We start from the raw sequence: 16,213 nt of genomic DNA on the forward strand, positions 1-16,213 counted from the left end.
TTCCCATGACATGGCAGACATGTGGTCTATCATTCCTCCAAAATATAAGAATCGCTGCAGGTGAGAGTACACGGCCCTCTGACATTGGCCTCATAAAACCTTAATGGAGCGCCATCAATCAGATGTTGCCTGAACACACTGCTGGAGGACCTTGAGGGGAGGATCATATCTACCAAGGGACCAGAAAATCTTGTTTATTCCACATATCAGGATTCATAGCATGTGGAAGATGTCAGACATAATGCAACAAGCTGGGTGTCTGTGGTGCAGATTTCAAAACGTGGAAGGAGACGGGTCTAATAAGCAGACAGAAATAATACTGAACATAATCGATATATTTAGCTTCTATTAAAAACAATGGTGCATCAAAATCACAGTTGGCATATAGTAGGTACTAGAAAGAAGATTAAGAGCCATCCTTTAATTCGATTTTATACTCGATTTCGTACTAGTTTTTCAGGCAAACAACCAGAGCTGTGCTGTGTCATACCCTTGCAACATCCCTCTCTCCTCGCTCGATATATCAAACATACCCTCCAGTTTGGTGGTCTATTTAAGCTGCAAAATTTTCCCCTCTCTCCCTGTGACATGACAGTGCCTGCTGCATTGCATCGCAGCCTGCTGTTTCAGCGCCTCCACCACTACAGCATCCATCCGAATCGCGTTGTTTACCGAAATATCTTTTCTCACATGATTGGAGCAGTTTGAAAAATATTAACATTCGTGCAGTAGAATCCATATGTTTTTCTGTTATTAAAATCAGGTACCACCAGAGGGTCACATTAGGGAAATCAGCACTTTGAGACTGAGGCACAAACCAAAACTACTGCACGTGCAATGAACTTGACGTCTTGTTGCCTTTGAAATGGTTGTTGTTTCGAAGACAGGGAGCAGGTCTACGACCACGTGCAGTCAGCTGCCATCTTCAAAAAGACTTGCATGAAAACTGCAATAAGACAGTCAGTTTGCTATGCGTGGGGGAACCATGCCATCAGTATTTCATGGTTTGTGGAGCTAACGGATAATACATCATTTTTGGAAAACTTGGGAACTGGACCAAAGAGACATGTCACAGACGAGCTGCATTCATGGGTGCAGGCTGACTCAGAATGACTGCAATGTGTTGGCTGACTGTTTACAAATGAAAACAAAAGCTGTCTGTGCAATTGCACAGGGGTGTACAATATTTTGTCATGTATTATAAGTTGTTTTTAATAATAATTTCATGTTCTGCGTAGTATTGTATTAACAAGAAATTGCGCTTTCCTGAGAGAACTCTTCTTGATAGAAGTGTTTGTGTTCAACAACAGCAGCAGACTAATAGAATTTGACTACTGTCCTAAAATGATCCACATGTGTTCATCACATGTACTTTCTTTAACTGTCATGTGGCTACATAGTCCACGCATATGTACACTATGATATATATTCATCTATGACTGTCATCTGTGACTGCTACCAGAACTACTGAGGAAGATTAAATACATTTGATTTTTTTTCCTACTGTGATGCCATTATAACTATGTTATTGATTACACTGAGATCACTTTTCTAGCTGGTTCTCATTCACAGGACACTGAATATTGCATATCCCACTGCAATGGGGCCTGGTTCAGACCTGGTTCCACACATTTCCACCAAATCAAGACTAGTGCTGGTGGAAGTAAAATTTCTGCAGTCAAGTTGGAACCACTGATGTTCATGGCAATGATGGGCTACCAAAAAACAAAGACTGTTGATAATGTCACACACTGGAGAAATGAGGCTCTCATCATACATATGAATGTTGGTAAAGACCCATTAGCGCCACGTTTGAATGCAGTGGGTAACTTTCATTTTTTCAGGAGGGGTTAAAAATTACAGAGCTTAAACCAGACCATTGTCTTCCTCTGAACCCAAGCTTTTTGTACCTAAACCAATCCAACAAGCAAAAGCAAAACTAAGCGGGTCCAACAAAATTAATCTGAGTAAAAATTAAACAAAACCAAAGCCCAAACAAGACACAAACCAATATTTGCTGACTGGAAAACTTGCACCTTTCATCACCCTCCCTTCAACTTTCAAATGTGGACTTTGTCACTCCTTAAAAGATGAGTGCCATTCAAAACTGCAGACACATTTTCAAGTACAACTTTTTGTATGTTTTCAAGTGTGTGTGTTTTTGTTTTAATGCAATTCTAAATGAACTGCTTCATATTGCTTTCACCACTGAAGCACGGGTTGGAACAAAGACTCTGGTGTGTTGAGATTTGCTCAGAGATGCGACGTTTCCGTTGTTTGCACCTTGAGCGTTGCAGGTTGGAATCGCTCTTCCAGTGGATACAAAGAGTGGCACCTTAAAGGCTCTGCAGAGGGGCATAGTGAGGGCACATTACATGCACATAGATGGAGTATTTTTTCAGGCATTACCAAAATGTGTGACAGCATGTAGAGCACTGAAGCACACAATAAAGTGCAACACTAAACTTTACACCCATGAACTATTACAGGACTTCAAGCATAAAGAAACCATTTGATCTTACATGCACAAGCATGCTTAAAAAAAGATGTACACACCCCATTTGCCCAGTGTTTTACTGTGACAAATTGTGGCTTTTGGAAATAAATGGAAAATACATGACTGTAACTCCTATTTCCCATTGAATTCCCAGTGTGTCCAAACAGATTGGATGGGACATTTGCTGTGCAGGATCTGTATGTGTGACCTGAGCGTGACTCATGTGCAGCAATCAACACTGTGGTTGTCATGTTTGCGTGGATGCCATCTGTGTCTTTACACCTCCATTTCCAAAATAAAAAAAGACTTCTTTTGCACTCTGAAACCTTGTGTGAGCATATAAGTATGATGCTGCTGTTTTTTTCTGCGTAAATATTAGTCACTGGGTGTTGAGGGAGATGGTGATGGTGTAAAAGGTGGGGCTGTGTAAGACGTGACTGTTGATACACTCTGCGAGGACTCTTGATGTGGGCAGGAAGTAAATTAGATTACATGTGCATATGAGCACCAGTGTAATTGGGGGTTGCAGATGTAGTTCAAGATGTGTAAGGCATGAGAAAAGAGGTTGCATAGCCCTTTTCTGCAGCACTCTCACTCTACCCACCACCTCGGCTTCATTAGCAGCTGTCTGTCAGCTAGGCCCATACACCGCTGGATGGTTGCCTGGCAACTGGGACATTGATGGACCAATCAGGACTGGATGCAACAGGAGTTCTCTCCTTGACACATAAAAGAGAGAGACCGAGTTGTCCTCCAATTCAATTGATTTTGCCTCAGTGTCATTCACTTCAAGGGCAGACCAGATGTGGGGCCCTACCGCAGAGTGAGTGAATCAGCTGATGTGACTTGTGTTAACTGGGCCCATTTGGGAGAATTTTCCAGAGCCAGCTAAGTCGCTAGCGTTCCCATAACCTATATGGCAAAATTTTCAAGAAGCAACCTATGTCCTAAAATGCAAAGAGTCAAAGCTGCAAATCCCAAAGCTGCGCTTCTCACCAGATGGATGTGAGACACGCACACATGCAGCTTTCCTATTCATCCGTGATGTGATACACAGAGGCAAAGCAAGGTGGTGGACAAAAGATTGCTGCAGTATTCATCTGTATCAAATTAAAAGCAAAAGTCATTAAAATTGGATCCATAATGCACCTGCAGATATGAGTATAATAACACCTTTAGAGAATCTGTCCCTGCACTTGGTGAATCATTTCTAACAACAATCACCAACTGATGGCCCAGATACAGAAGTCATGCATCATCATTTGGAGGACCGATATCATGACACCTTCTTTTGTTTTTACGGCTTTGTAAGGCTCTCAGTTCATTGAGTTCATTCAGTGTACTCTCCTCCCAGTCTTTACTGTCCCTTTCTGTAATGCTGTGGCTGAGCGCTAGCAGTGGCTCTTTTCCGGGGGTGCTGCAAGATATATTACAATTACATATAGAGCAGACTCATGGATCTTGATTTTGTAAAGGTCTACCTGCGCTGATGTTGCTAAGAGACTGCAAGGTTTTCAGTGCACCTGCATTTATGAAATGCTTGTGGTACACTGCTTTAGCTTCTTTCATTTTGCACAGCAGAGTAATTTAGGAAGAAAAATAATAACCATAGTTTTAAAATTTTTACAGTTATAATACAAGCGACGCACTCTTGGCAAGCACTTTCGAGGAAACACGCCAATTTAAGGTTGCTGACAACAATGCAATGCAAAAAACTAATATTCTCTCACTCTGAAAGTGCATCAGAGGTGGCTCGTACGTAGGGGTTAAAATGGATTTGGCAGGTGTAGCAGTTCAGTATGGGGAAAAGAGTTACTTTTAAATAAGTCACATACTAATTTGTATTTTATAGACTTGTTTTCCTTGTGTTGTGCTGCTGCTGCTCTGACAATCACTGCTCTTTGTGGATTTAGACAACCGAGCTATTCTAGATATAAGCTGGTGTCACGTGAACTTAAATTTAAATTGATGCCTGACGACAAACACCACAGCCTGTGCTACACCAGTCCATCATAGTGTATTACTGTAAACCTCACCAACTAAAAACTAATACCTTAAACTAACCAATTTAACCTAAACTAAACTGTATCAAACTGACGAGTTTTTCATGCAACCTTTGATTACCTCAAAATTATACTTCAGTTTGTTTTCCATCCACACTATGAAGGCATCACGGGAATGAGACGGGAAAAAAAAGAATGCAATGAAGGTGTAAATGGGCTGTTGGATATGTTGTATTACTAACCATAGATTTCATCATCAACTGGGTAAAACACCAGACTGCAGTACATGAAAATTTAGCTCAGATTAGTGTTCGGTGTTACGTATCAGTCGCATAGTTCAGGCTCACATTCCACTGAATGTCTCTACAAGAACTTTTAATGTGCTTTGCAAAGGGCACACTGGTTAAAAGCTGTTGGTTATGGAGAGTGGTTGTGCAAACCTTTAATTTAACATGTTTAATTCATTACCTTCCTTCTTAATGTCCAAGCTATTACCAATGGCCTATGATACTACACTAAAGTGAGGGGTAATGCCAAATCACACCAACACATCAGTATTTGTATCAGCTGCTTTGATTCATAGCAGTAGCGTTTCTTTAAACTGACAGTAGACTTATTGAATGGAATAAATATAGCACAGTATCAGTTCAGGGAGGCCACAAAGTAAAGGTCAGCCACAATTCCAGCAGATAAGCTGATCTCAATGTCGGTCCACATCAACTGATGGCTCAGCTGATATCCTTGTACACATCCAGTTGGCAAGTCTCATATAGGTATTTACTTTGCAGACAGCTTCTGTTTATCTGCAGGCTGCTTTGGAACCCACCTCGACCATTTCTGATTTAACAAATATGATTTTTGTTGTTGCTGATACCGTCTTAGTTATGCACTGAGGAGTCTCTTTACCTCCAGCCTTCTATTAATGCACATCTATGGTTTCCACAAATAACTGGAAAGGCACAGCAGTTCCAGAAAAACATACTCCTATGAATTAATTGCTGCAGTTGGAGAATAACAATTTTTTCCTGATTATAATGGCACTGACTGACGTGAGAAATATGGTTTTAACTACACTTTCAGCCTGTCTTAGATCGATCATTATCTGCTATGGAATTTAATATGTGGATTAAATGTGAGTGTTTTCAGAAAGTAAGAAATAAAAGGGAAAAAATATTATACAATTATCTTACCGGTCCACTTGAGTTTGAGTCGTATGTGTTCCATGAACTAAAAAGATTTTGACACGCTTGTTTTAATAAGTACATTTTACCAATGTTCTGTTTTTAAAGACAGCTGAATCAATGCCTATGAAAAGATGTGGGATTGAAACAAAGAGCCTCTCAGCAGCTGAAATGCATTAGTGATCTCCCTGCAGTTCAAATGAGCATGCACATTTGTCTACACTGAACTTGTCAAAGCTTAGAATATGCTTTGCATCCTAAAAAAGGGATTATGTTGTTCTTTAGAATCCCCTTTCACTCTGCATTTTCATCAGCGGCGCAGTGATTGCCACTGAAGTCACAGAAAAACAGCAAAATGTGAGAGCAAATATCAAACGAAAATATAAAGTGAACTCACAAACATGGCACATGATAGGATTTATGCATACTTAAATGGTTTTTATTAATGTTACTAAAAGTGAATCTTTGCATTTTGTTCAATAGTTACCACTATTTTAGTCTTAGCAGGTGCAACTATACGATAAACTGCTACATTTTATCATGGGTAATATCTTGTGACGTTAAGAGCTGAAGATTACACTACTGCATGCAAAGCCTTTTAGAAGATAAGGGATTTTACTTTGCCTAGAGCATGAGTGAAGGAGCTCTGATTTACGTTCTTGTACAGGTTGCATATTACATGTGTTTATTCCCATCTTTAAGATTCACATAATCCATAGTGATCGAAAAAGTAGTTTATTTCTGTATATTTCGAATGAGTTCCTCTTCTTCTTGCCTTTATTTTAATGTCTTTAGTTTTTACTACTTTTTTTCCATTTGATTTCATTTTAAGAACATTCAAAGCTACAGTTAAGATTTATTTTTCTTTTCATACAACTACTGCCAGCATGTTTCAGAGTGTCTCCTTTGGTGTGTTTGAGATGCGAACAGAATGCAGGATCAATTCGATGTATCAACATCAAAAACCCAGAAGGATTTAAAATAAGAGTTTGAACAGAAATATGGTGGCATATAAAGCTGTAATTGCTCCTGGCGAACACTACATACCGCCAAGGGCTGCTGTCATCTGAAAGCTCCACTGATATGTGCCGCAGTTCAAGACACAGCTGTCTCTCCTAACAGCGAGAGCGATCCGTCTATCCCCCTCTTCCTGCCACCGTGCTACAAAAAGTCAATTGGATTTCAAATTGTGAAGGAGCACACTCGATTAATACTTAATGGCTACACTGGCTGCACCTGTCTTTCTTTCAGTGAGGAGTGATCTCAAAAATGTAATGCTGGCCTTTGACAAATAGCTATGGATTGGGTCTGAGATTAATTTTCCGACGCTATCATTTACATGCTTGAGAAGAATCTCATAAAGGACAGATTAAATACATTAGTGCTCCAAAGGCAAAATATGCTAAGGTAAAGAAATGTTATCAGCGAGTATGTTTTATATAGTTTTTTGCTGTCAGGTGCAAACAAAGGAAAAGTTCACCAATGTCATATGGCACTCAGACACATCATTTTACCTGTGGTCAATAGGATCAGGTTTCAGGTTGCCTGTCTGTCCATCTTATTGTTATAAAGCCCATTATAGGATTTCCCGGAGAGAATTTCTCCAACTAGAGCAGCAGTAGCAGGATGAATTCTGACGTATACAAGACCATACTCTCTGCTCAGATTCAAAATTATTATTAATTTTATTTTTTTCATATTGCATAACAGTTTCTCCAAGGTAAAAAAGCTGAGATACTCTTTAATGGCCAAGTTGGTCACCTGACCTTAACCCATTAGATCACCCAGTATGCTTTTCAGTACTGAATGCAGAAAAACCCATGAACAAGCAACAACTGAAAGCAGCTGCTTGAGCATCTCAAGGGAGGAAACGCAGCATTTGGCAACGCCTATGGGTTTTAGACTAAGGATTTTCATCCAAGTATTACAAATCATCCTTATATTTAAAGTCACGTTAGTTGGCCCAATTATTTTTGACCCTGTGAAAATGGGGGTCTATGTATGAAAATGGCTGTAACTCATAAATTGTTCGAATTAACCCTTTCACGCAGAGTGGTCACTACAGTGGACAGCTGTTCAAAGGCTGTTTTCTTCTTTTTTGTCAGTGTTAACGGTATACTTGCACATAAACCACTGCAGTGGACACTGAGGTGTCACTCTACCCTGCTACCCACTGGTCGTTTAATGTTACTATAGATGTATGACGTGTTTCACGTGTAATTATTGTTATTTAACCCTGTCATGCATGAATTATGACAACCTCACTCAGGATTTTTTTCTTAAGTATTTTTCTTAATCTTTTTATGCCTAAAGATGAATAAAAATACATTTAGTTTCATTTAAAATGTGTCCTTTCAAATCTTGTTAATGCAGTAAAACATTTTTTTCAGATCTGCTTCTAAAGGGAGCAAACAATTCAAAGATGGAATTGGTAAAAGTCAAAAACCATAAAAACATACAATTGTCGTCATACACAAGGAGAACTGATGAGAACTCACTGAAATAACATTAAAAACAAACAAAAAATACAAAGAATACTGGGAACACTAAATAGATAATCTAGGGTGGGAAGCAGAACAAAGGGTAGAAGTAGAAGTAACCATAGTGGATGATAGAGAGAGATTTGAATATAAAACTAGAAGTAACTAAACTAAAAACCAAACCTATAATAATCTGGAACAAATAGAATCTAGGGTGAACTAATTATTTCTGTGCAAAAACACAGATATACTATATACTATATACATATAGTATATAGGGCAAAAAGCAGAGTTTGTACCACTCACGATCTGTAGCTTAGAAACATATTGGGGTTTACGAGAGATATGTAATTGGATGTCATCTGCATAGAAGCGATAAAAATGTCCTTAAAGTTGATCAAAATGTGCTGGAAAGGGAGCAGAAACAAGAAGTCCCCCAATACACTACAGGAAAGAGAAGTGGAGGAGGCATGTACTTAGAAACAGCAACAGAAAAGGTTTATGATTCCAACCAGTCCAAAGAAAACCAAGTTACACCCGCCCAGTATCTCAGCCCATTGAGGAAAAAGGGGTGAGCAACAGTATCATCCATGTGGTCCAACATCAGCAAAACAGAACGTTCTCCGGCACCACTTGACATCAAAATGCCAGTGGACACTCTAAGAAGAGCTGTTATAGTAGAATGAGCTCTGTGAAAGGCATGTTGAAGTGTCAGATGCGTCTCCGAGGTCTTGTTCCAGGTCTTTGCTGGATTTTTTCCTATTTTTTGAGGATAAGACTTTCAGGTTCTGTTCATCTGCTGTAGAGTTATTACACCTGACTATTGTCCTCCACTTCCCTTAATTTCCTAATTTTTCTTTAAAGACATACCTCACAGCATTTCAAGATATGCCAACATCTCATTATATCAATATATAGTTTTTGGTTAACGGCACTACATCAGACTGTGTTATCTTTGGCAATTTTCTTAGATTTGACTAAAGAATGGGAACATAGTATTTTTTGCAACATAATCCTAGTGCCTAAGAGATAAAATTTAAAACTGGTTCTTTGTTTAATTGCCTTGAGAAACAACACTGGTTCATTATTTGAGTTGTGTGTCTTTTTTATGCTTGAATGAGTTATAGGTCAGTGTGAAGCTGCATTGTCGAGCGAAGAACTTTGAAAGACCTTGAGAAAGCCTGGAGAGCTACTGCTCAAGAACACTTTGAAAAATTACAAGAAAGTCTGGCTCCTTGGAAGCAAAATACAAAGAAATGAGGAGTGGCTTGAGACTTTTCCACACTGCTGAAGATCACACACCAATGAAAAATGAGAGGCTATTTTTGCTGGTCGTGGCCCAAGGACACCTTGACATATGGTCTGCAAAATGTGCTGCTTGAGTTATGACCATGTTTTTAGTCATAGCTCAAGAATTCACATGGTGAATGACAAATTTGAAGTTAAAAAATAAAAAGACTTTGGGTGTTAATGTTAGACGGAGAGGCACAAATCAAGTATTGTGTTAATAAGTGGTAGGAGCATACTAGTAAATGTTTAGATGAAGAAATAATAATAATAATAGTGTATTAAAATGGCATAGTTTGCAGAGTCAACAACATGAAAAGACTTGGATAATACAGTTTCAATAGCACAAGCAACACTTTCATCTCACACACAGCTGTAAGAACCTGTCAATCAAGCAATGCACCAGTGAGTATCATTCAGTTGAACAATAACATCTAAAATCGCAGTGATTCATCATTGTTATTGAAATAAACATATTTGTTGTTTCATTGCTGCAATTTTGTTTTAACATTAGAATTAATAAGCAAAGTTCTAGACTTAAAACATAATGTTTAAATATTGGAAACAACCTTTTTCAACTTTTTGGCCCTGAAGCATATCTGGGAGTGTGCTACTTTAATTTAGCCTTGCTAAAGCTAGCTAACTAGCATTAACGACAGGTGGGTGCTCTTTAAATTTGCTTAACTTTCAAATGTATTAAAAGACACTGCAGGCAGTCAGCTGTTCACTTTTTCTGGTAACCATACTTAGCTTTAAGATTATTTTTGCTAACATAATTTTGAATCCTATTTAATATTAAAGGGAAATGTCTTGCAAACCAAGCAACTAGGCAGTGCTAGCATCAGCTGATAATGCTGCAGCTTTATTTTGTCATCTAACATTAAAAAAAAAAGATTACATTGGACAAAGACGAACTTGCCGCCTGAAAATGGTTCATCTACATTGATATTTATATGTATGGTGTGATTAAAACTTGCTAGGTGTTGGTTGTACTTTACTGTGGCTATATTAGTATGCAGGTACTCGCACACCTCACTCACATATTCAAGGGAGATCTACTTCCCACAGCATCTGATGAACTACATCACACCTACACAGGTTTGCCACAATGAGGATTTGTTTCTTCTATATTTACATTGCATTGTATGTTTTCTTCACAGCTTGAATCAAGAAATATTAGCAAACATTTCTCAGTACATTTGGAATGTTTAAAAAAACAGGGGGTGGGGGGAGTAATGGAGACATCTTAGTTTTCCCCACTGTAAATGACACCTTAATGGCAAACAAAGGCTAAGAGAAATAAAAACCCTGTAATGGTGCTGTTTCCAGACCAGCTCAGTGACTGTGTTTGTTTCTCTTGCTCATTTTGAGCTTTTCTATCCTGCTTTCTAGTCATCCTGTCAGTTCTTTGACATAATATTTTAGTTAACGCACATCCCTTATGTTAGCAGGAACATGCTTTATAAAATAGACTATTCTTGCATGCAAAAGAAATGGGACTATTTATCTTGCATGGAAATTACTGTGATTTGCTTATCTCAACAAACCCTTTATCCTTACATAACCTACATTCTGTTTTAAAAAGAAGCCCACTCAGCCTGGATGTTCTTTATTCAAATGGTTTAGCATCCAAGTTAAAGACATTTCCTCTTTTTGTCATTGGCATGAGTGTTTGGGATTAAAATAATAGCCACTCATAAAAGTTGTAAATGTGAGCATGACCATAATTTTTGCTGTCTCCCATCTGCACCTACAATGAATGTTAATAAGATGAATCACATAACCTGTAAAGGAATGGGAGCATATGTTAGTGGTGTTATAATTGTTATGGTAGGAATTGTTACGCAGCATAGAGCACAGGTTAAGTCTTATTGCTGCATGAATCATTGTCAGCTGTTGGTGTGTGAGGGAGAAGGAGCTCTGTACGCAGGCATGTTTATACAGTCATGTATAAATCTAGCAGCGTGTGGTTTTTATAGTGATATGGTATAATAAAAAGTTTAAGGTGGGATTTCACCCCTTCTCCGTGGCATGGATTTAATGCTGGCTTGTACTCTAAGTCGGTCTAGTCTTCAAGAGTCTTCAAGGGTGTTGTGCTTGGCCCATATTATAAAATTAAATTCAGGATTTTTTAACACTTAGTCGTTCATATGCTCTGTAATTTTGTGGCATTGCAGTACATAAAAAGAGTGCCTTTTATATGCATGACCACTATACTGGAAAAACAGATAATTAGGAATAAGCTGAGTCACACGGAAATAGAGATTGGCTGGCAACCTCCTGCCAGCCTCTGGTCACTTATAGGAACCACTCAAAACCATTTGCCAGCTGGTTGGTGAGTGGTTTGCATGAGGTTGCAGGCTGTCACAAAGATGATGCACTAAAAGCCTCTTGTGATTGCGTTTTTTGCTAGAATGCTGCTGTTTGCAGAAAAGTCTGTTTTTCATGCAGTGTTTCACAGGCGATCATGGCAACAGGATTGTGCACCTATTTACAACCAATTTTCCATAGCAACCGGTGGTTGCCAGGGGATCACTGACTGGTCTCCAGGACTGTGCGACTGGGGCCTAAAGGGTCTAAGGGGCTCATCTTCTGCTATTTATCATTATGTCCGAACAAGCATATTTTTGAGTAGCTGATTAATCAATTTTTGTTCATTATGAAATAATTAGATATTCAAAAGCATGATCAGACAAAGCAAATGTAGGCATAAAAAGATCTGGAATCAACAGTAACATGAGTAACCGTTGAATCCTGTCTGTCAGCTTTCAACCTGACAGACAGGGGAGACCTGAGCTAAAGTGCAATGATATCACCTTCTCATGAGGCAGACATAAAGATCTACAGGATTCCAGATACCTGTAATCCCTCTCCGTTCTGTCTCTGTAATGCAGCTCACACCGCGGTCGACTGAACTAATCTCTGATATCAGAGTATCAAGCAGCAAGAGGTCGGTAAAATGGTTCATTTATAGAGACAGACAGAAAGTCACAAAGAGCCCTGGCAGCTCTGGATTTGTACAGACTGCAACTGACATATGCTGATATGTGTTTCTTCAGACAGATAAATCATAAGATGCAATTTTAGGCCCTGAAGGGAGGCAGACTGGAGGCTGAGATGATGGATATGTGGACATGGACATGTTAACAGAAGTGGATAATGTCAGGCTTCATAGTACACATTTGCTTTGATCCACTGAAACAACCTGGAGAGGCAGGGCGTTCCACAAAACAATACACCAACATCTCTCCCTCGGGTTTATGAGAGCACTTTCTCAGCTGTCACATCGTATCGGTAGCTGTTTGACTTAACATTTATTCGGTAATTTTAACCACAGCGCAAAGTCCCTCCATCATCCTCAGCAAATATTTGCATCAGCATTTCTCCAGCCAAAGGAGTGAGTGTGTGTGTCTTTTTAATTGGCTGTGAGGACCTCAGCAGCTTAACCTCTGAGATCATTGAGATTTTGATGTGAGATTTGCATGCAAAATCTCCGCGTGTGAAAAGAGGTCCATTTGCATGACGAAAGGGGGGAGGGGGTGACTTGCTTAATGACATTCAAACGTTGAGCGTGTCAAGCTATGAGGAGGAGGATCAGACTGAAGCAGCGTCACAGGTCTCTTTCCTTTTTATAGGTTCCTTTTTATAGCTTCTTCTTGATTCCCTTATCACTTTGATCATTGCTTCTTAACTGGTGTCTGTTTTAGCTTCATTTCCACAGATTGTGCAGTCAAAAGAACTGCCTTACAAATCCTAGGTTTAAGCTTTGCTGGTGCAACAGTCTCTGAGTCAAACCAGTCAATATATGGGAATTCTTAGCTTCAGGGCATTCAGATATGAAAATGTTTTCATTTTCATCACCTGGCTGCATTATAGCCATTCATATGCAGAGGCTTATACTGACTTCTCAGGGGAAATTAATATGATATGACTGAGTGATTCAACACTCTAGAACAGGCACACGGTAGGTCAATATAGTGGGTGGGATGCTATACGAACACTCAGCTGCATTATAAACAGGGGATTGAATGATATTGTTGTCATTCTAATCGTCATGGGGAAAGATCAGTATTTACTATCTCGCCATAAAACAAACCAAAAACCATCTTAGACTCTCACAATAAGGTTAATCGAATTCAAAGCTGAGTGATGAAAAATAAAGACTGTTCTGTTTCTGGCCATGGACTCAAAGCATGGACACAACCACTGTGATGACAACAAGGGGATTGTGAAGCCGCAGTGTTGTAAGTTGGATTTTGGTGTGCCAGAAATGATTATATTTGGATATATATCCAAATATAATCATTATTTGGATAAAAAGGTGGAGTCTGAAGTTATTAGAAAATGCTAGCAAGCTTTTATTTGCTTCAAAAGCCCCAGCAAGACAAACATGAATAGCAAACCTATTAATCTTTGTAGTTCACCCCTCAGTTCAGTGAGTCCACTAACACACAGCTGTCTGTCACAGTGACTATGACCCAAACTTTGTAATGTAAATAAATGTTATTTCTAAGTAAGATTTTAGGTAATCTTAAAAAAAATCTTACATTAATCAGAGTTGTTATAAATTGGGAAATAAGCGACTTTATAGCGACTTTATAGTTTGACTTGTTTTTGGAACCAGCCTCTAGTGGCCACTCAAAGAATTGCAATTTTTTGGCAGTTGTTAGTTGGCTTCATTTTACAGCCCTGATGGTTACTGCTGAGTTTTGTCATCATGGTGTACTTTTTTTTCCTTGAGAAAAGAGCCAGCACTCCACCCCACCACTTAGCTCTGTGTTTGTTTTGCTAATTTGTCAGACAACAGGAAAAGAACGGGAGGGGGAAGCAAGTTGGGGCTACAACAGAGAAAAGAAGCATCTGAAAGCATTCTCCCAGGTGGGATTTAGTGCCAGCTAAAGACCAAAATGAGACAGGAAACACCAAGCTAGTGCACAACGTATGTTAATTAAATATCCAAGCCAGTGACTGGCAACCGAGAGATAAATCTTCCAGAATGGACCTTTTCCCAGAATCCAGGGACTGTGATTCCTGTGAACAGAAACATGAGTGCTTTTCAAGAGACATGATTATAGATCTAATGTAATAATCCAGGGAAACAACTGTTTTGCAACACTTGGGGGGGATGTAGTATACCTTTTTTAAGAGGCCTGCAACACAGTACAGCACATACAAGAAGCATACAGAATTCAGCACCATGGACAGTGGCATTAATCTTTGGGCAGTCTACAGGCAGCAATTTGTCACGGGCCCACACTGCTGCTGTAAGAGAAAGTTGAAGCCTTACTGAAAAAGTAGTAGGATAGAGAGCTCTCAGACAGTATTCAGTTAAAATATTTGACATAAAAAAAATTAAAATCACATTGTCATTGCCATTTTTATAGAATTATCTGAATGTTATTATGAAAAGCATCTAAGTTTTATTTAACTTTCTAAACAGTTTTTAAAAAAATACATTTGACAATAGGTTCACAAACCAGTAACTAAACTTTTATTACAAAATAGCGATAGCATTTTGTAATAATTAACAAAAACATAATGTAGCAGATATCATCAGAATATCATTGTTATTGGCTCTTATCATCAGTGATGTGATACAGAAAACAATATGCACTCACCAACCACTTCATTAGTAATATTTGTTCAACTGCTTCTTAATGCAAAAATCTAATCAGCCAATTGCATATCAGAAACTCAGGGCTTTTAGGCATTTAGATATGTTCAAGACATCCCACTGAAGTTCAAACAGAGCATCAGAATGGGGAAGAAAGGTGATTTAAACGACTCTGAATGTGGTTGTTGATGGGAGACCGCCAACCTGAATGTTTCAGAAACTGCTGATCTACTGGGATTGTCCCCTCATGAAACATCTCTAGGGTTTACAGAGCGTTGTCTGAAAAGCAGAAAATATCCAGTGAGCTGCAGTTCTCTGGCTGAAAATGCCTTGTTGATGTCAGAGGTCGGGGGAAAATAGTCTGACTACTTAGAGCTGATCAGAAAGTAACAGTAACTCAAATAACCACTTGTTACAACCAAGGTATGCAGTAGAGAATCTATGATGTCGCAACAGGTTTAATCACCAGAAATGGACACCAGGAGACCAGAAAAACATTGCTGCTGCAACATTTGGATGGTAGAGTCAGAATTTAATGTCACCAACATGCAGTATGGATCCATCCTGCGCTCTATTAAATGTTCAGGTTGTGGTGGAATGATGTAGGGGATATTTTCTTGGCACACTGTAGGGTCCCACAGTACCAACTGAGTGACAGTTAAATGTCACACCTGTTGCTTACCATGTCCAACCCTTCAATACCACAGTGTACAGTGCACGCTGCTGCTTCCAGTAGAATAGTACACCATGCTGTAAAGCTCAGATCGTTTCAAACTGATTCCACTGTACTCACATGACCTCCACAGCTACCAAATCATGATATTACAGACTTAAATAAAAGATGCAGTCATCATGACAAACAACTAATTCTGATATGTGAGCTGCTGATCTGTTTATAAGCTTTAGTTTAGATTAGACTTTGTTGCAAATTTTGGCAGACAAAAAAAATATAAAAATAGACAAAAAACGTAATTAAATTGCACATATAATTAATTAAATTAAATACATTTTTATGAAATAAATTGCAAAAAAAGAAAAAGCAAATATGATACAAATTCAAACTCATATATTCAAAAATAAATAATTAACGAATTGAAACAAAAATTGCCAGCAGGTTCAATAAGCACTCCATTTTGAATTTTCTTGCAATT

The sequence above is a fragment of the Oreochromis aureus genome, linkage group 17 (assembly GCF_013358895.1).
Source record: "Oreochromis aureus strain Israel breed Guangdong linkage group 17, ZZ_aureus, whole genome shotgun sequence".
Taxonomy (NCBI): Eukaryota; Metazoa; Chordata; class Actinopteri; order Cichliformes; family Cichlidae; genus Oreochromis; species Oreochromis aureus.